We start from the raw sequence: 21,128 nt of genomic DNA, 5'->3' as shown, positions 1-21,128 counted from the left end.
TCTGCGTTAGAATCATTTGTCCATGTTATTACTGAACCTGAGTTTGAAATGTTGTTGGAAGAGTGACAAGCTGTTTCTTTCCCCCACTGAGCCTCTTCTAGAAGGAGAGCAATTTGAAGGGTGATGCCGGGCCTTTCCAGAGATCTGGTGCTTGTGCATAAGCTGCCTTCACCAGAGACAACTTAAAGGAAAGTTCTATCACCTGCAACCCAATTTTGTCTTTTACAGCCAGGAAAGGACTGTTAAACTCCTTTCCTTTAAACAGATTCAATTGAGCCATGTTTTCTTGGCCCTCTGCCCCCACAATTCCATGTCCTACCCCTTGGAGGAAAAAGGACCCACAAAGATTTCTACCTGGCTTTAAGTATTTAAAAAATACATAGCGCATGGCCCCTAACCAAGAAGCTGATTGTTGCTGATATGATGGACCTCCTTTCAGGTAGTGGTCCTCAAAAATGAAAAGAAGCAGCCCGTCCCGAAGTCCCTGAATATGTTTAGTATGGAACTCACAGACTGAGTCTGAATGGGGATAATAAGATTGGAGCAAAGCAAGATTTTTAGTTTTGGAGAATAGCATATAAATATTCAGGTCGTGAAAGGAAAGAGAGGGCTCCCATATTCTGCCCTCATCCGTCCCCAAAGCCACTGTGGGCTCCTCCAATTCTCCACTGGGTGCAGCCTCAAGTCTCTGGGCTAACTCTGCATGTGTCCCCCTACTTGTGCCCAAACACCCCAATTAAAAAATGGGCGAAGGTCTTGAACAGGCACCTCCCCAAAGAAATATACAAATGGCCAGTAAGTAGGTGAAAGGAGGCTCAACATCACTCATCATCAGGGAAATGCAAGTCAAAACCACAATGAGATACCACTTCATACCCAATAGGATGACTGTTACAACAAAACAAAACAACACAAACAAAAATAACAGGTGTTGGTGGGGATGTGGAGAAATTGGAACCCCCAGGCATCGCTGAGGGGAATGTACGATGGTGTGCTTGCTGTGGAAAACTGTACGACCACGGACAAAAAGTTAATCATTGAATTACCATGTGATCCTGGATTCCACCTGTAGATAGGTACCGCAAAGAACTGAAAGCTGGGACTCAAAGACATATTTGTACACCCATGTCCATAGCATTATTCACAATAGCCAAAGGCAGAGGCAACCCAAATATCAAAATGTGGTTATACGCACAATGGAATATTATTCTGTCTCAACAAGGAGTGAAATCCTGTCAACTGCTACAACATGGATGAACCTTGAAGACATTATGCTAAGTGAAATAAGCCAGACACAAAAGGAAAAGTACTATACTCCACTTATATGAAGCAGATAGAGGTGCCTAGAATAAATTCATGCAGAGTATAACAGAGGTACCAGGGACGGGGGGAACAAGGGCATTAGGTTGTTATTGTTTAATCGGCACAGAGTTACAGTTTGAGGTGATAAAAAATTCTGGAGACGATTCTGGTGATGGTTGCCCAACAGAGGCATGTCCTTAATGCGACGCAATTGTACTCTTAGGAATGGTAGAAACTGTAGGCAAAAAAGTCCCCATGGCCAGGCCACACTGCGGTTAGCTCAGATTTTCTATGGGTGGGACCAAGAGATTGATGGTTTTCTAAATTCCCCAGGTGATTCCTATGGGGAGCCAAGAGCGATGACTTCTGCCATTCCTGAGTTTTTGACAAAAGCTTGCATATTTTTGGTTCCTACTATTTACTACCTAGATGTCCCAAAGGCACTCGTACTCCACCTGCCCGTGCTGAACGCATCCTCTTCCTCCCCAAACTGTCCCTCCTCAATTACTCACCTGTTTTGTCTCCACCACCATTTACCTACAGTCGGTCACTCGGTGTAGAAAGCAGGGGGGCACTCTTGGGAAAAGGGAGTGCTTCCTTCTGTCTGCTTGAATATCCTCCCATGTCCTCAAGGAAAGGGAGGCAGGCGACCCTGGCATTTGTGGGGCTAGAGCAGGAGCCCAAACCGGGGGGGGGGGTTCCCCATCCCAGCGTGCCCTATTTCCTTTCCCTCACCAGATTCATCCTGCATCTGGTAGGCGTGTTTCCATGATGCCTCTGGGGAGGGGCGGCTGGAGGAGGGCCATGTGACCGAATCTAGAGGTGGCATCAGGTGCAGGTAGATCCTGGCCAAGCACACCGGAAGCTTTCATCAGCTCTCTGGTCTACCACGTGCAGCCCATAGGTGGCTAGTGCTTCCAAGGGGTTGGTCCGACCCCGTTGGGCTCCAGGGCTCTGCGGTCACTTCTCTGTGAGGCCCCTTCTCCACTCTCTTCCCTCTGATCACCAGCTCGCCTCACGGTGTGGCTCACGAATCCACTTTTCGTTCTGCTTTCTGGAACCACTCCGGGCCGAATTCCCTTCAACCTGCGCTGTGCTCACGTGGTGCCCCCATCAGAGAACATGTCATCACACGGCCTCGTTATTCTGTTTGCACCATTTTCCCCCCAACAGACTGTGAGCTCCTTGAGTGCAGGAAACACGTCGTATTGACTCTTGCTTGCTGGACTGAAATGCAGTTTTGTTCCCTCCAGGTTTGATCCAAGTTCCCTTTGCTGTGTGGCTCTGTGACTTATTTCTGGAGTAATAGGCTTTGCAGCTGTCACTAGAGGGTGTGAACTGACCCTGCGGCCCCCCACACGAGTGCCAGCCTCATGTCGCACTTTAAGACCACAAGCCCTTGGACAAGATTGTCTGGGCGTGCGTTCTAGATTCGCTATATAGTGCTGGGTCCATTATTTCATCTCTTGAAAGCTTCAGTTCCTTTTTTTTTTTTTTTTTTTAACATTTATTTATTTTTGAGACAGAGAGAGAGCATGAACAGGGGAGGGTCAGAGAGAGAGGGAGACACTGAATCTGAAACAGGCTCCAGGCTCTGAGCTGTCAGCACAGAGCCCGATGCGGGGCTCGAACTCACGGACTGCGAGATCGTGACCTGAGCCGAAGTCGGCCGCTTAACCGACTGAGCCACCCAGGCGCCCCTGAAGGCCTCAGTTTCAACATTGGGAAAATAGGGATACAAAGTATCTAGTTCTTTGGTTTGCTGTGAGAAGTGAGTGAATATAGTGACCGGACCCGTACTAAGCGTTCAAGAAATGTTAGTGATTATTTTTATAATTGAAAAAACAAACAAACATGGGGCACCTGGGTGGTTCAGTCGGTTAAGCGCCCAACTTCGGCCCAGGTCACGATCTCACGGCTCGTGGGTTCGAGTCCCACGTCCGACTCTGTGCTGACAGCTCCGAGCCTGGAGCCTGCTTTGGATTCTGTGTCTCCCTCTCTCTCTGGCCCTCTCCTGCTCGTGCTCTGTCTGTCTGTCTCTCTCAAAAATAAATAAACATTAAACATTTTTTTAAATAAAAACAAACAAGTCAGTCTAGCTAAGAAATTCCGGGAGAAATCTGAGCAGACATGGCCAGACTTCCGATTCCAGCTCCTGCCTCCTGCTTTGCTGTCCTCAGCTCGTCTAGGTGTGCCCACCGTCTCGGGGAATGCTCCAGGAGCAGGTATCAGGAGCACTGAGCTCAGAGTCTCTGGGGCAAGTGTGGAGGGGCGCACGCAGCTGGCTCTTGCCCTCTCCTGAGCTGTGCGGGCAAGCGAGCTCCCTGGAGTCACCGACCTCATCTGTAAACCGACCACCAAGCAGGGATCATTCTGACCTCACAAGGGTGTGAGGGGAATTAAGTGAAATGAAGGACTTCCAGGGTTATGAAGACCGAGGCATCCAAGGGATCATTGTTATCCACTAGCTCCCTCGATTTGCAAAGTCGCCCCAGAGGTGGGTAGAGCGTGTTCTGTTTTATGAGTGGAGAAACTGAGGTCAGCCCAGCAAATGTGTTGGCAGAGCCCAGGAGAGGATGCGCGTCCCTAGCTGCTCTGGCTCTGGGCTCCCGTGGGGTCTGTCCTGCGTGCCCCAGAAGCCTGGCTTGTTAGAGGCAGCCCCAGGCTCTCTCTAAGGAGGCTTGGTTGCACCCCTGCTCAGGGACCTCGGGGGTGCACAGGGGTGGGCTGTTCTTGGACACCGTGGATGGGTCCATCCAGCTTTTGGGGCCAGGTCAGTTGGGCTGGGACTGTGTCTTCCTCCCTCACCACGGGGGCCAGGCCCCAATCGCTTTCTTTAGAGGCCTTTGCGCAGCCCGTTCTTTCATCCTGGGCCCGACACAATGCAGGGGTGAGCTGAGGTCAGATTTTCAACCTCCAGCTCTGGATTTCCTGTCTTTTGTGGGCTGGAGGACAGATTATGCCACCCGGCTTCCTGTCACCTCAGCACTAGGGGCTCTCGCTCCCTGACGCCAATCTGCCACGGGAGACTGGGGAATGCTGTTGGGAGAGGAGGAGGAGGAGGAGGGCCCGGCCCCTGCTCCCCGTCACTCAGACTCAGGCTTTGGCTGCCGATGGATACTGACGATCTCTCCAGGTCTGAGTCTGTGTGAGTTCGGGTAGTATCTTCGATGAGGCCTCATCCTCAATGAAATACAGTAGGATAAAAAAACAAAACAAAACAAAAAGACAATTCCATTAAGCGGCATTCAATGGATGCCAATCCCCTTTCCCTTTTTCACAGTCTAGATTACGTAATAAAAATAAATGAGAGATAGGCCCCCAGTAGCAGAAAAGAGTTAAGAAATGAAGTCTTTCCAGAGGACCTCTTTTGCACTGCTGGTGGGAATGCAAACTGGTGCAGCCACTCTGGAAAACAGTGTGTAAGTTCCTCAAGAAATTAAAAACAGACCTACCCTAAGACCCAGCAATTGCACTAGGAGGTACTTAGCCAAAGGCTACGGGTGTGATGTTTTGAAGGGGCACATGCACCCCAATGTTTATAGCAGCGCTGTTGACAACAGCCAAAGTACGGAAAGAGCCCAAGTGTCCATCGGCAGATGAATGAATAAAATAGACGTGGTTTATACATACAATGGAGTATTACTCGGCAACCAAAAAGAATGAAATCGTGCCATTTACAACAACATGGATGGAACTAGAGTGTATTACGCTAAGTGAAATCGGTCAGTCAGAGAAGAACAAATATGATATGACTTCACTCATATGTGGAATTTAAGAGACAAAACAGATGAACATAAGGGAAGGGAAGCAAAAATCATGTTAAAACCAGGGAAGGGGACGAAACAGAAGAGATTCTTACATATAGAGAACAATCTGAGGGTTGCTGGAGGGGCTGTGGTTGGGCGGATGGGCTAAATGGGGAAGGGGCATCAAGGAAGACATTTGTTGGGACGAGCACGGGGTGTTATACGTAGGGGATGAATGACTGAAATCTACTCCTGAAATCATTATTACACTGTATGCTTAACCAACTTGGATGTAAACTAAAAAAAAAAAAACCCCAAAAAACAAAGAAAGTCTTTCTGAGAGAAGGCTATGTGTCGGGGGAAGAATTGGGGGCTGGAGAGGAGGTGGGTGGCAAGGGGGCGTACAAGATGCCCTGGGGCACTTTGTACACTTTGCTACAACCAAGTGCCACAGACCGGGGGGCTTACAACAACAGAAATTCATTTCTCACACGTCTGGAGGCTGGGGGTCTGAAATCAAGATGTCGGCACAGGCTCCCGCTCCCCAAGGCTCTTGGGGAGAATCGGTCCCATGCCTCTCTCCCAGCTGCTCTTGATGGCTGGCGATCCTAGTATCTCTGGGCTCACACCTCAATCATGACACAGCGTTCTCCCTGAATCTCCGTGCATTCCCTCCACCCGTGTCCCAAATGTCCCCTTTTGGTACAAGGATCGCGGTCATATTGGCTTAGGGGTCAACTTGAAAGCAGTGTAACCTCCTCCTAATAGTCACTTCTGCAGCAACTGTTGTCAAATAAGGTCATATGCTGAGGCACTGGGAGCTAAGACTTCAACATATCTTTTTAGGGGGCACAAATCAACCCCATAAGAGGGGGGCTCAAGTCAGTCAACTTTGATTTGCCATCTGTGCTGTGCCGGACCCTGTGCTCGCTCTGGGGCTACAGAGATGCACAGGACAGTCTCTGCTTTCAGGGGAAGCACACGGTCCAGAGGGGAAAACAGACAAGCGAGGAACAGATGTTCTCATACCGTGCGATCCGTGCTGGGAGTGGTTTGAACATGGGGTGATGGTGATGAGGGCTGTCCTACAAGTGTCCCCTGTAACCCCCACCTCCTGACCACAGAGGGGAGGCTTCCTGCAGGGAGCGAAACCCTACAGAGAAGGGCCTGTGACTCCAGCCTCAAGGGACAAGAATGGGAAAGAGGTTTCACCGATTCCAAGGAAATGCCAGACCCAGTGGGGAGAGGGAGGCTTCTCCAGCCCATGCGGGTCAGGGACCACCGCCTCTCACACCTTCCCTTTTGTCAAATGCCCCAAGCTCTGCCCTCCACCCTTCCTCTTTCCCAGTCCTTGGGCCCAGGGGGAAAGGCTAATGGCGCTTTCCTGCTTTCCTCGCCCCTCAGTTCCTGAGTCCCCAGGTGAGAGAGAAAAGCCAACACTACAGAAGCTGAAGGTGATACTTTTAACTGTTTTAATAAACTCTTTGGACTCTTTTTTGGAGCTGTAAACCATGACTCATGTCGTGTGACATTAAGTGGTATGTATACCTCGAAATAGAGCGTGTTCTGTTTAAAGAGAACACTCCACCATGACTCCTGGTACATTTGGGGGGTGGTGAGAATGGGGTGCCTGGGGAGGGGAGTGGACACAAGGGCAACCCAAGGCCTGGGGCTAGAACAGTCCACAGTGTGTGCTCCTGACCTGGTCATCTTTAAAATCTTCCTACAAAGACACCAGGAGAGTCTAGGTTTGGCTTGGCCTTTTACTTTTCTTTTTCTCTTTTTTTCTCTTCTTTTCTTTTCTTTTCCTTTCTTCCTTCCTTCCTTCCTTCCTTCCTTCCTTCCTTCCTTCCTTTCTTCTTTCTTTCTTTCTTTCTTTCTTTCTTTCTTTCTTTCGTTTATTTATTAATTTTGAGAGACAGGGAGAGGGAGGGCACCAATTTGCCATTGCTGAATCTGAAACACAAACGAGTGTACTCAGAAATGTGCTGAATTGAAGCCGCGATTAAATACCCTGGGCGGAACCCCAGAGAAGAGTATCTCTTGGCTAAAGTTCTTTTTCTTTTTTTCTTCCTGTTTGAATACCTCCCTCCCCACCCCTGCCCCCAGCCCTGCTTTCGTCTCTTTGCAAAGGACTTCCTAAAGTGGAATGGCATTGGTTCTTACCTGGGCACTTCATGGCTGGCACCATGGGACTTGGTCCCCATCTCACAGGTGACGAAGCCCAGGTGCAGATAAGTCATGTGTCTTCCAGGTCCAGATTCGCAGCTAGAATTCCGACAGGATCTCCCCCATGGAACTGGAGTTTTCTCAGGAATCCGGCCCCTCCCCACCTCCCAGTCACCTAGTCTGGCCTCCGGGCTTCCACTGATCGCCGGAACTCCGGTCTGGGTGGGGATGGCCCAGAACAGCTTCTCCTAGAATCAGAAGAGAGTCAGCATAAAGCCTAATGGGTGAATCTCAGGCTCTGGAGCCAGGCTGCCTGGGCTGGGGCCCCTCTCTGCCTCTCCCTTCCTCTGCGATCACGGGTAAATCTCAATCTCTGCATGGTTCCGTTTCTCTACCTGTAAAGGGGACTAACACCACTGAACCCTAGTATTTTTATGAGGGTTAAATTAGTTGACTTATGTAGATTTCTTGGGACAATTTCTGTCACATAAGAAGTCTCGTATAATGTTCATTACATTAAAAGGAGCGCCTGGGTGGCTCAGTCAGTTGAGTGTCGGACTTTGATTCAGGTCATGATCTTGAGGTTCGTGAGTTCGAGCCCCACGTTGGGCTGGCTGCTGTCAGCTTGTCAGCGCAGAGCCCGCTTCGGATCCTCTGTCCTTCTCTCTCTCTCCTTCTCTCTCTCTGCCCCACCCCCACTCATGCTCTCTTTCAAAAAATTAATAAATAAAACATTTAAAAAATAATGAATTAAAAAAAAAATAGTCCCCAGTGTGGTGGAGACTTTTGAAGATCCAACATTAGCAGGTCCAGTGATGGGTCCATAGCCACTCTTCTCTGTTTGACTTAGTAGTAAGCTAGCAGGTGACTAAGTTGGTTCTTGAATCTTTCCTTACGAATACTTCATGGTGTTGGGCTTAAAGACAGGAGATCTGGATTCTATTGCCTTTATCTCATTGCCACTATCTTATATGACTGTCAGGGCAGGGCCACGTTGGATCCTTTCCTGGCTTTTGGCACCTAAGCCACGGACTGAGAGGCAGGAAACATCCCATCTGTATAGTCTGAACTGGGGCGTCAGTTCTCACCTCCGTACGTCAACTAATGAGCTTATGGCTAAGGGGTGTAGCTCTGTCAGCCTATATACCACCTAGAACCTGACGTCCTTACAAGGTGTTTCTGGAGTGGCTGTTCAGAACCGGGACCCAAGGATATTCAAGCTAGAAAAGAAACACAGTGGGGTCAGAAACACTGTGACTGACTTGAGTCTGTCTCCTTGGGAGCCACCGGCTAAAGATCCCCATGGTTCCGAGTTTCCAGAAAGTCAGGGAAAGTGCCTAGAACTGAATCCTCATGTGTGGATTGGCATGATCCTTGGCAGAGGGTGGAGACAGAGCAAAGGCAAGGTGGATACAGGTTTATTCAATTTTGGAATCTTCTTTACAAAATCATAAAAACAAAATTAAGCGTGAAAAGGAATATTTATCTAGGATAAAAGAAATCGCAAAATAAGATCACATACAAAAATGCTGAACACCGTAATTATCATAAACCCCGGAAAACCCATGATAGTTTTATTACAGAGGGGCCTGTGATAGCCTTGTAATACTGTTCCCTTAGTTTCTCTTTCTTTCTTTTTTTTGGTTGCCTCTTCATTCATATTCATTCATATTACAGTTTGTAATATCACTATAGGGAGAAGGGGAAGATAAGTCTGTATTTAAAATTTTTTTTTAATGTTTATTTATTTTTGAGAGAGAGAGAGAGTAGGAGAGGGCCAGAGAGAGAGAGGGAGACACAGAGTACGGAACAGGCTCCAGGCTCTGAGCTGTCAACACAGAACATGACACAGGACTTGAACTCACAAACCTCGAGATCATGACCTGAGCCGAAGTCAGACGCTTAACCGATTGAACCACCCAGGTGCCCCTATGAAAAACATTTTTAATGTTTATTTATTTATTTTGAGAGAGAGACAGCACGAGCAGGGGAGAGGCAGAGTTAGAGGGTGAGAAAGAAAGAATCCCAAGCAGGCTCCATGCTGCCAGCGCAGAGCCCAATTCAGGGCTTGAACTAATGAGCCGTGATATCCTGACCTGAGCCAAAATCAAGAGTCAGATGCTTAACCAACTGAGCCACCCAGGCGCCCCTGGGTCATCTCCTTTTCAAATAAGGATTTATACTTTGGAAAGTGTTTCACAATTGTAAATTTTGGAAGAGTCTCCATCAAGTGTCTTTCGCAGACAAGCTCTAAGATTCCAAGGCACTCTTGTGCAGTGATGCGTCTTAAATGTTCTTTGCATCGACAACTTTCGTTATCAAGTTTCTCATCAATATCCTTGTCTAGTGGGGTGGTGTATGTCTGAGCCTGTGTTTGTGGAGCATTTCATATCAATTTCTCTTTAGCCGGATCGTGGTAAACGCAGGTGACCACTGCAATGCCATCCAACAGTAGGGGAAACATACCCAAGGGGAGGTCTCGGAGTGAGAGAGATGATGTTCGTGACCAACCACTGCTAGAATAGCTTCCTTTCGCGAGTTTTATAAAATCAAAAGACCTTGTCACTTACAGCCCTGGAAAGAGTCCGTGGATTGAGAATCCTGAACCCTAAGCTTTGTTAACTTGACAGAAAATTCAGGAAGAGGGTGACCGGTGACCACGCAATGACCATGTTTCCAGTGCTCGCGTTCCTCTCTGTGGGACAAAGGAGAGGACAGCAAGGTGTCATTTGGTTCTCACCAGCCTTGAAATTCCTCCCCTCCTTTTCCCCTGGGTCTTTCCTTTCGACTTCTCCCTTTGTGTCCCCACTGACTCTTTCTAGGACGAATCGCTCAGCCATTTGCCAGATCTCACCCAGCCCGGCTGTGTGTGTTAGAGTCACGCCCAGGCGCTCTGCCCTCTTCTCCGCCATCTTCGTCTGACCAAGTTTAATCTAACTTCAGGATTTCACTCCGACGCTGCTTCCTTCAGTCCGGCTTATTATTTCTCACTGTAACTCATTTGCGCTTCTCAGGGTACCCGTGGGGTCTATGTTTCCCTTGCCACTCTGAGCTCCTGGAGGGAGCAGGGATCGTGCATGCGCCACCCTGGGTCCCACGGGGCCTCACACATGTGTTAAACATGTATCGTGAGTGGTTTGAAGAACATCACGACATCATGACTCAACCAGAATGATTTTTCACTTCGAGCAACCCCATAACCAATTAGGACTCATCAGACAAATTTTTACAAGACCATTACTTTCAAAATGGAACGTCGCGAATTATAATATCACCTGTGCCTAAGCAAATACCGTGAAGGAATTGGAGGCTTTTAAAGGTTCACTTAAACTTCAAATGAGATTATAAATAATTCTAAAAGCCCTGCAACTTTATGACGGGGGCCCTGGAAGGGCTATTGGGAATGAGGAAGGAAACTAAATAAAACCCAAGCCTGGGATGAAAGCGTGCCCCAGACATCCTTTGTGACCCTTCCCCGCGCAACTAGAAACTGATACAGCGAGAAAGACACGGTCTCTTATGAGCTTCCAGACTCCGCTGAAGAGAGACGAGAAGGAAATACTACCCCTGTGTGTTGTGGGCCCCACTGCAGAGGGGGCTGTGGGAGGGCTCAGGACCCACCCGGGTCAAGAGGGAAGCAGGGGTTCCTTGTACAGAGTGTTCCCGCTGCCAAGCAGGCCAGACCCTGGTTCTGAGTGGCCACCCTTCCTTCTTCCTCTGGACAGAAGTTTCTCCGTTGCTGCATTGGGCTGGGAGTCAGGACACATGGGTCTTAATCCCAACGCTGGAGTGAATTTACTTTGTGATGCCAGGCAAATCACCAAGCCTCTCTGGGCCTCACTGTCCTCAGCAGTCAGAAGCCCGTGGTGTGCCTGCCCTAGGCCAACCACTGTGCCGGGCATGGGGCTTGTAGAAATGGTCCGGTATGGAATCTCTGGGAATATAAACCTGGGTGTTGGAAAACATGAGGGACAACTCCCTGGAGAAGGTAGCACTTATCTTACCGGTAACAAGGAGGTATTCAGAGGGAAAAGCACTATTCAAGGAAGACATTCCAGAAAGCCAGAAGAGAACAGAGATGTGGAGGTTTTAAGCAACTCAGTGTGCATGGAAACTGTAGGTTCTATGAAGACAGAGAATGATGCAAGATGGGACAATTTGGGATTGAGTTTAAAAAAAAAAAAAAAGAAAGGAGGGGTGCCTGTGTGGCTCAGTCGATGAAAGCCTCGGACTTCAGCTCAGGTCATGATCTCACAGTTGGCAGGTTCAGGCCCCGCATCGGGCTCTGTGCTGACAGCTCGGAGCCTGGACCCTGCTTCGGATTCTGTGTCTCCCTCTCTCTCTGCCCAACCCCCGCCCTCCCCCCCACACTGTCTCTCTCTTTCAAAATAAATAAACATTAAAAATAATAATAATAAAGGAATATTAGAAATTCCATAGATATAGATGCATTCTTTGGAACGAATGATAGAGTCATACGAAAATGTTTTAAAATGTAGAAAACACCATTCAAATGCAATTCGTGACTGCCAACACACATGTACACACACATTGTGATTTGTGATCTACTGGTCGTGTTAGCAGAGCGTTGGTTGATATTCTTAGAAACTCCTCTATCTTTGTGTTTCTCCACATTTTTTTCTTGGTTAGTTTCACGAACATACTGCTTTTCAGCTAACAATTCAGCATTGGCCGTCACAGTTCCCAGTCAGGGCTAAGGTCGTACATTGTTTTCCCAACGCTGAGTCAAGGGGGTCCTGGAAACACAAATGAAGGGTCAGTGTTTCCTGCAGGAATCCTTGGATGTTCGTATTTAGAGTGGAATTGACTCTTGAATAAGACGGGTTTGAACTGAGAGGGTCCACCTCTATAGATTTTTTATGGTACAGGATTGTACACGTATTTTCTCTTCCTTACGATTTTCTTAATAACATTTCCTTTTCTTGAGCTTACTTTATTGTAAGAACACGGTATAGAATCCATACAACACGCCAAATATGTGTTAGTCGACCTCTTGTGTTGTTGGTAAGGCTTCCGGTCAACAGTAGGCTATTAGTTCAGTTTTTGGGGAATTAAAAGCTATCTGCAAATTTTCAGCTGGGTCAGAGGTGGGGGGACAGTGTCGGTGTGCCCCTAACCTGGAGTTGTTCAAGGGTCAACTGTAATGGTGCCTTTGGAAAGTCTGCTAACACAGAGACGCGAGGGGTGGTTCTGAACAGCAGTAAGGAGGAGAAATTCCACTCTGCCCTTTCCTGTGGCAGAGGCAAGAGCGTTGGTGTAGGATTGTGAGTCTCCTTTGCCAGCGTGTGGAGTCGCTTCCTATGTCTGAGCCTCAGTTTCCACATCTTCCAAGTAATGGGATGATGCAGTCTCCAGGGTCCCTGGAAATAGAGTTAAAATATCAGAGCAGCCTTTCTTGCTGAGACCACTGACTTCACATCTTCTGAGGCCCTGGAGCCTTCCCCGTGTCTACTGTTAGCCAGTGATTGAGTGCTCGCTGTGGCCCGCGGGGGCAGAATTAAGCTGGGCACCATGAAATACGCATTTCTTCTCGATTCACAGGACATTCGTCTGAGTTCTGGTTGCTGCTCTAGCCACTAACTCTCTCCGTGTCATCTTAGGGGAAACAAAGATCCCTCTGAGACTCAGTTTGCACATTTATCAAGTGGAGCTCGTGAGAACACGACGCTTCTGTCCATCTTGATCTGCACCTTGAATCTTCTTGCCGCCCTGGTCCCATCCAGCGGGCGTATCTGGTTTTCGCGTTTGTATTTTTCCTGCTTTGCGTGGCCTGACTGCTCTTCACCCTTGCGCGTCTGAGAATGAAGTTCTAAAAAGCAGGCAGCTCATGGAATTGAAGCCTCACATGGGGGCTTGGAGCACAGACGTTACAGCCATCCCCGGGAGGCTCAGGGAGGCGATAAAACTTTGACCGAGGTCTATTGTCTTTTGCCACTTTGAATCAAACCCCAATAAGATACCCTGAATCCTGGCAACATTCTGCCCATTTGGGTCTGTTGTGGATTGTTTTGTAAACAAATATCATTTCAAAGACTCCCACTCCTCCCATCTCCTATTTTTTTTTTTTGGTGTCCTGATAGCCTTGTAGATGTTGGGTGAATCCCTTTACATAAACACCGGAAAGATTGTTATGAATTTTTCTATTGACAGATGAAGAAACTGCATTTTGGAAGTTCCATCGCTTTCTTGAGGAAGAGATCTCAGCTTGAACGGTCGAGTTCTTTCCGCTTGTCTGGTTTCAGTCAATCCGGAGAGAAAGTGACCATCAAACCCTATGTAGGCCTTTCAGGGGATAGCAGCTCTAGAAGGGTGCTCTGCTTGGTGCTATCAATGCGAGCCTGGAAAAGTTAAGTGCATTTTTTTATAAATCGAATCCTATTTTAGGGCCTTAAGGGAGCACAGTATATAAAGGAAGCGTCTAGCGAACCCTTTTGTGCAGTGAGGATTTTTTTCCCCTGCAACTTTTTTTAAAAAAAATTTTTTAATATTTATTTATTTATTTATTTATTTATTTTTGAGAGACAGAGTGAAACAAAGTGAGACTGGGGGAGGGGCAGAGAGAGAGGGAGGCACAGGATTGGAAACAGGCTCCAGGCTCTGAGCTGTCAGCACAGAGCCCGACGCGGGGCTCGAACCCGCAGACTGTGAGATCATGACCTGAGCCGAAGTCGGCCGCTCAACCGACTGAGCCACCCAGGCGCCCCTCCCCTGCAACTTTAACAATTTCTGCTAATTTAGCTGCTTTCTAGACTGGAACTTTTGTACTCTTCATTTTTTTCCTCAGGTGGAGTCCTGCATTTGTCCAGCGTTTGATCCTGATTCTTTATAAAAATAATAGCAGGAATGATGATACAGAGGATTTTGAAGATGCACATAATATGGCCATCGATCACATAAAAACAGTTCATTCAGAAATCATTTGGGTTTTTAGACTTGTAGTCAAGACTCTATATGATTTGGTCAAACCTCTCTTTCTAGTCTCATTTTCTACCTTTCTTAACATACCTCATGCTTCAGCCTCCAGCACCTTCCTCCTTTCTAAAGGTCTTATCTTTTGCCCTGAGTCTGTGCTTCCCAGAATTCCTTCCCTTGGAATGTTTCTCATTCTAACGCCCTGGTCATTCCCCTCCAACCTGGCGTGTACAAGAGCATGGGAGCTCTTTCTCTCTCTCTCTCTCTCTCTCTCTCACATACACACACAACACACACACACACACACACCCCTCACATATACTCTCACACACCGACATGCCCAAACCCTACAGATCTACAGCATCCAATACAGCAGCCATCAGCCACATGTAGCTATTTAAATTAAAATTAGTTAAAATTAAATAAAATGTCAACAGGTGAGTGGATAAGCAAACTATGGTATAAACGTCAATAGAATACTATTTCACCACAAAAAGGAAGGAAAGCCTCCACATGATACAACATGGATGAAGCTTGAAAACATTCTGCTAAGTGAAATATGTCAGACACAAAAGGACAAAAATTGTATGATTTCATTTATATGAAGTACCCAGAAAAGGCAATTCATACAGAGACAGAAATAAAATAGAGGTTACCAGGGGTCAACCTGGGGGCTCGGGGAAGGGGAGTGGGGAATCATGCTTAATTGGTACAACGTTTCCCTTTGGGATGATGACACATTTCTGGAATTGGAGAGTGGTGATCGTTGCACAATGTTGTGAACGTACTTAATGCCACTGAATTGTGCACCTTAAAATGGTTAAAGTGGTAATTTTTATGTTTATATGTATTTTACCACAATAAAAATGAAACAAATATTTAAAAAAAAAAAAAGAAAGAAAAAACGACTTGTGGCCCCTGGGTGCCTCAGTCGGTTAAGCATCCGACTGTGGCTCAGGTCATGATCTCAGGTTCATGAGTTTGGACCCCCACGTCGGACTCCGTGCTGACAGCTCAGAGCCTGGAGCCTCCTTCGGATTCTGTGTCTCCCTCTCTCTCTGCTCCTCCCCAGCTTGCGCCCCGTCTCTCTCTTTCTCTCTCTCAAAAATAAATAAACATTTAAAAAAAAGGAAAAAACTAAAAAAAAAACCCTAAAAATGATAAAATGGGGTTCCTCGGTCACACTACCCATGCTTCAAATGCTTAACAGTCACAGGAGGCTAATGGCGACCGTACTGTTCAGAGGAGACAGGGAACATTTCCATCATGGCAGAAGGTTCTTGTGGGCCATGCTACTCCAGATCCTTCTAGGCCCCTTTATTTTTTGAAACATTCCTTGAAGACCCAATCCACTGTGATTACTCCTTGGAATTCTTGTAATGATTTTTTGTGACCTCTTTCAAGACTTTGTCAAATCCTTCGTTGCATTTCGCGCAAATACGCAGCCCGCTGATTATTCCCTGACCAAAGTGCAAGCCGGTAGAGGGCAGGGGCCGGGTTTTGTGCAAAGTGTCCCATGTCTGGGTGCGCTGGTCCCACCCCACCCTCCGCGGCCTCCCACAGTGCCTTGCAAGCTGATCAACCCTAACCAAGTAGGTGCCTTTGAATGAACGGAGGCAAGAAGACAGAGGGCTGGACCACAAACCCCTGACGCGATGGCCCTTGCTGGCAATGCAACTCCACCTTATGTATTTCGGGAGCCATTTGGAGATGACATATTTGTCTTCCATGAATAAATTTGTACCACAATTGGTGGGCCATAAATTAGATGTCATCTGCGCACTCCTCTGGGAATGAAAGGAGGGTTGTCTGGGAACTTCCGTAAATTGGATAGAAATTTGTCCTGTGTGTGTGTGAAGTCACTTCTCGGCTAGCTATTGAAGGGAACTGCCAAGTCTCTCTTCCAAAAACAAGTGGCAAAGTCACTTTGTTTTCTGTAACACAAATCCATTTGCAACAAATAGAGGCCTCCTCTGCTCATGATCTTGTCATTAAAGCCTCTGGCTTGATGTATTTCTCTATAAAATAAACCCGAGACCGTATTCATAGAGGAAAATGCAAGGACGGGCTTTACCACGTATGAAAGGGACCCAGTGTAAAAAGAGCTTTCTTTGGCCTCTTGAGTTCGATGATGAGATCTCGTGGCCAGACAACATTTTTTGACTGGTAAGAGCAGAAACGACCGTCTTGAGTTACTGTTTAGTGAATGAGGGCCTTTGTTTCCCACAGAAGAATTAAAAACCTATGGGCCTCCCCCATGCAAACAGGAATACATTTCGCACAGCGGTGTTGGGATTAAATGACCGGATCATGAAAAAAGCCAGAACAATGCCCCCTCACGTTTTAATCATTTACCTGGCATTCCAGTTGAGACGGTTTCGCCGAACCTAGAAGGTTAGGTCAAGGGTGACCTTCCCCAAATGCTCTTTCCGTGTGCATCTCTGCTCCGTTCTGTGTGTCTCCAAAGTAAAGGAAAATGGCCCATTTTCTGCTGGTCAGATCTGGAGATGGGAACACTGGAAGCTGGAAGGGGCCTCTGAGTGTCGCCGCTGCGCTGTCCCACAGGTGGGAAGTGAGGCTTGGAGACAAGATGCCCGTCTATGGTCACACGGTCGGTAGCAAAGCTGGGACGGCCATGTCCACGACTGACCCCAGGTCGGCGTTTTTTTCTCCTGTGATAATTGGCCAATTGGACATTTCTGAAACTTCAAATGATCTTCCCCTTCTTTGAAGCGATTCTTGATACACATTGAGAAAGAGGGGTATGCCGTCCATGGCGAGAAACGGACGTAGTAAGACTGAGAGGTAGACAGCAGGACCAGAATCCCCTGGGTTCTCTCCTTATTCTGTCCCCGATCAGCAGGGCGACCTGGAGCCAGGCCCTCATGTCCCTGTGCCCTGTCCCTGCATCCGTGGGAAGGGAGGATGTTGTCAGTGTCATGGGCTTCCTCCTAGAACCAACAGTAGATGGGAAAGTGCTGTAGGGAGTTGCAGCTGCTGAGCAAAGGTAAAGTGTGAAAACTGCTGTTTGGTTCCATGCAAAGCAGGGGGAAATGGGGAAAAGGGTGAAACGGTGCTCCCGAGCGAACAATGGATTCTTAGGGAGGGAACCACCCCTGGAGGTAGAGGGACAGATGCTGGAACTGAGGTGCTTGGCCAAAGCAGGCAGCAGTGACAGTGTGGCTGTGGTCAGATGTGAATGGGAGAAGGGGAATGAGCTGGGTGGCCGAACGGACGGGTACAGCCGAAGGACCCTTGATCCCACAAACCAGGTCACTTAAGTTGTCCGTGCCTTGGTTTACTCCTTTGTAAAATGGGCCCACTGATGTGTGCTCTGAGGCAGGACAGGATCGTCTATTTGAAAGCCCTTTGCAAAATGTGGAACAGGGCACAGAGGCCACTGAGCTCACGGGGGAAGGGATCCTAGGATTCTGAGCTTAGCCAGGGAGTGGCTGTCAGTGACGGTGGGTAAGGTGCAGGTTTCAGTTTCCGAATCTTTAAAAAGGGGCCTGGAGCAGCAGTGCCCACAAGAACCTTCTGCCATGATGGAAATCGTCTTTGTCTCCTCTGAACAATACAGTCGTCCCTGGTGTGGGTAGTGCGACCGAGGAACCCCATTTTATCTTTTTTAAAGTTTTTTTTTTTTTTTTAGTTTTTATTTTTTTCTTAATGTTTATTTACTTTTGAGAGAGAGAGGGAGACACAACATCCGAAGCAGGCTGCAGGCTCTCAGCTGTCAGCCCAGAGCCTGACGCGGGGCTGGAACTCACGAACCATGAGATCACGACCTGAGCTGAAGTCGGACGCTTAACCGACTGAGCCACTCAGGCACCCCCAGTTTCTGAATCTTTAAATGAAGGTGCATCAAAAGATGATGGAGAAGATGGGGCGCCTGGGTGGCACAGTCGGTTAAGCGTCCGACTTCAGCCAGGTCACGATCTCGCGGTCCGTGAGTTCGAGCCCCGCGTCGGGCTCTGGGCTGATGGCTCGGAGCCTGGAGCCTGCTTCCGATTCTGTGTCTCCCTCTCTCTCTGCTCCTCCACCGTTCATGCTCTGCCTCTCTCTGTCCCAAAAATAAAAAAAATTAAAAAAAAAAAAAAAAAGATGATGGAGAAGAGACAACGAAAAAAATGACTGAAACGCCGTAACTATTGTTTTCCCCTTGCCTTACTACAGAGTGAGGATACACAGTAAGGCCCAGACCTTCCCAGTGGTATATTTGGTGTTATCGAGGGAGGCTTATGGGGCATGCTGGGAGGATGTATCAGGGAGCACCAGCCACTGTGCTCTTGCTTCCCTTATCACGGCCCAGGGAGCACTGGGACAGTGCTCCCCTCTGTGCAGAACAGCATGAAGGGCGAGGAATGTCAGGGCTGGAAGGCACCTCAAAGGTCATCTAGTTCAACCTCCAGTCTGATGTTTGGCATTCTTCTGTGAATTCCTTGTCAGCTGAAACGTGGATGCCCCTTCCCGAGGTGGTCCATTTCATCTTTGGACCACAAAGACTGCAAGGAAACTTTATTCTGAGTTTTGAAAGCTCTCAGGGTCCCAAGAATTGACATATACTTTTCCTCATCTAGAATGTTTCCTTATATCCCTTTCCAGTCTCTGTACAACTACTTAAACCATTCATCAATAGCAACAGACTCTCAAAGTCCTTATTCCATGCCCCACAGTCGTCCATGCTTTACAGATATTAGTTTAGGCAATCTTCTCAACAACCCTGGGAGGAAGGCATTGTACTGTTATTATCCCTATGTTACAGAGGAGCACATTGGAGCACAGAGAGGTTAGGCACTTAGCTCAGAGTGACACAGCTATTATACTTTGGAATCAGGATTCGAACATGGGCCAGCCAGGGGTCCTGCACCCTGCTCCCGGGACTTGAAGCTTGTCCTGATCAGGCCAGAGGGAGCTGCCTTTTCCCTGGCCATTGCCAAATGGCCCTTAGCACTTTCTACCTTGTGTTAAGCCTTGGTACCTGTGATTTAGCCTCGTTGGGGTCAACCAGGCAGAAGCCCTACAGAAAGCCCGGCCTGGAGAGATAGCGATCAGAATTGTTCGCCCAGCCCCGCGCGCAACATTTGCATCTCAAAGAAGCTTTGTGGTTTTCCACTGATTTCAAAGCTCTAACTACAGGGAAGGGCCCCATGGAATGTGCAATTTCGAGGGTTGACAAGGGGCTCCAGGCTGACCCTGGATCGCCTTCACCTCGGAGACGCGCACACCAAAGAACTCAGCGCCTTTCACCTTCCCTTCAGAGACTGTTGGAGAAACAGTTGTTTGATTTTGTTTTGTTTTTGCCTACAGCTGTTTGATGGCTTTGAGAAGGAAAGTGTCACTCGTGAGGAAATCACATATTATTACGTCCGGGGCCAAAAGCCGGGAGAGAGGTCTAGTTTCTTCTCTGCAGCCCCATCTCCCGCGAGACTTGTGACTCTAGATGGGACACACCTCAGCACAGCGGTTGTTTTCTGCATCTACCTTTGCTTCTCCCTGGGTGTGCTTACTCAGGTCTCTCTTAAGGAAATCCTACCCTTCCCTGTCACCCCCAAGCCATCCCAGACCCAGTGGGAACAAGCCGAGGCCCCTCCCCCCACACTGAGCCTATGCGCCAGCCAGCACCCTGCCCCAGGGGCCCTCAGGGGGCTGCCTTGGTTTCTCCTTGCATCTTTCCCCACTGCCTCGCCCCTGCACACCTCACTGCCAGTGTTCATTTGGGTTGAACCAAATCAAACTAAATCCCATTGAAACAGGTCGAATTTAATCTTTATTCCCGAGCTCGCTCTGTGGTACGACCGTGGGATGGGCAGACGAGGTCACTTCCTCCCTGCAGATTCTAAGCCAACGCATTCTTCCATTCCAAAACGTTCCTCCGCTTGTCCTGGAGGTAGCCAAGGGAGCCACTCGCTCAACTGGGCCAGCGGCTGGGCTTAGGAACTCGAAGTTCTCACTCCACCTGGATCTAGGAAGCCTTTGATAAAGATTTGACACCAGAGAATCTCTGTCCAGCACAAGCCATTTCTCTTCTGTGCCTACAAAGGATAAAGATCTATTTGTCTCTGTGTGTACGTTACAAAAAATGAATGGGGATTTAATTACAGCGGCTCATTTCCTAAAAGGAAGTCTTATTTACGATGCACCATATGTTTTGCCAGTGGCCATACCCCTGAGGGCCGGAGTCTTGTCAGATTTCCTTAGATAAGCGGGGTCAGCTTGCCTGGCCTCTGCCTGGGGACCTGGGAGGACAGGCCCAGGGTTCAAGGAAGTGGGGAGGAAGATGTAGGTGGGCTACAGAGCTCGGACCACCGGAGACCAGCCAGCAACCAGGGGAGGCTGCCCTGGCTTCAGAGGATGGAACCAGAAGCTCAAACAATTTGTGATGATTAAAAATCGCCTGGCTTTTTTCATCTACTAAAGTGGCTCTTGAGGGGGAGACAGTTTCTCTCTGATCCTTCCTTTTGCGGTTTTAATTCCCTCTCTGCCACTTCTGAGCCAGCGCAGATGGCTTCCTAGGGCTCCCAGAACTTTCCGTCGAGATGCCCTGCCCAGCAGAGGGGCAGCTGGGGAGGGGGTCGGGCTCTGTAACTGTGCTCATTCGTCCTTTGACTATTTCCTATCTTTTACCTTTGGTGGTACCCATAGCTCTAGATGCTGTGAAGCTGAGGGCGGGGTCAGATTTCTCAGCGGTGTTCTGATGCAGTTTCTGGAACCTGCTGTAGCACCCAACTCCATTGAGGAGATTTATTAGTGGGAGACACCTCTGTCCACCCAGTTTTCCCTTTTCCTCCCAAGTGCCCTTCCCCTTTGCCAAATACTGCTTCTCTCCTCTTCTCTCTCCACTCTCTCTCCATCCCTCCCCCCCCCCCCCACCGCTGCATTGCCTGGATGTCGGACTCTGGGTGGTTTTCCTTCCAGCTCTAGCATTCACCTGCTGAGATCTTTAAAGTAGATCCCTTCTTTTTTTTTTTTTTT

The 21,128-nt window shown here is 48.2% G+C and overlaps 1 long non-coding RNA gene across 1 annotated transcript in view; it reads right to left on the bottom strand.

Moving 5' to 3' along the window:
- Window positions 1-19,900: 19,900 nt before the first annotated feature.
- LOC125937378 (uncharacterized) overlaps window positions 19,901-21,128 on the bottom strand; it is a 2,764-nt gene continuing 1,536 nt past the window's right edge. The window contains exon 3 of the long non-coding RNA XR_007462367.1: window positions 19,901-20,188. This is a non-coding gene — a long non-coding RNA (uncharacterized LOC125937378). The remainder of the gene's footprint in view (window positions 20,189-21,128) is intronic.

Source organism: Panthera uncia (assembly GCF_023721935.1).
Source record: "Panthera uncia isolate 11264 chromosome A3 unlocalized genomic scaffold, Puncia_PCG_1.0 HiC_scaffold_12, whole genome shotgun sequence".
Lineage (NCBI taxonomy): Eukaryota > Metazoa > Chordata > Mammalia > Carnivora > Felidae > Panthera > Panthera uncia.
The sequence above is the reverse complement of the archived record's forward strand: the minus strand, read 5'-3'. Positions and strand labels throughout refer to the sequence as shown.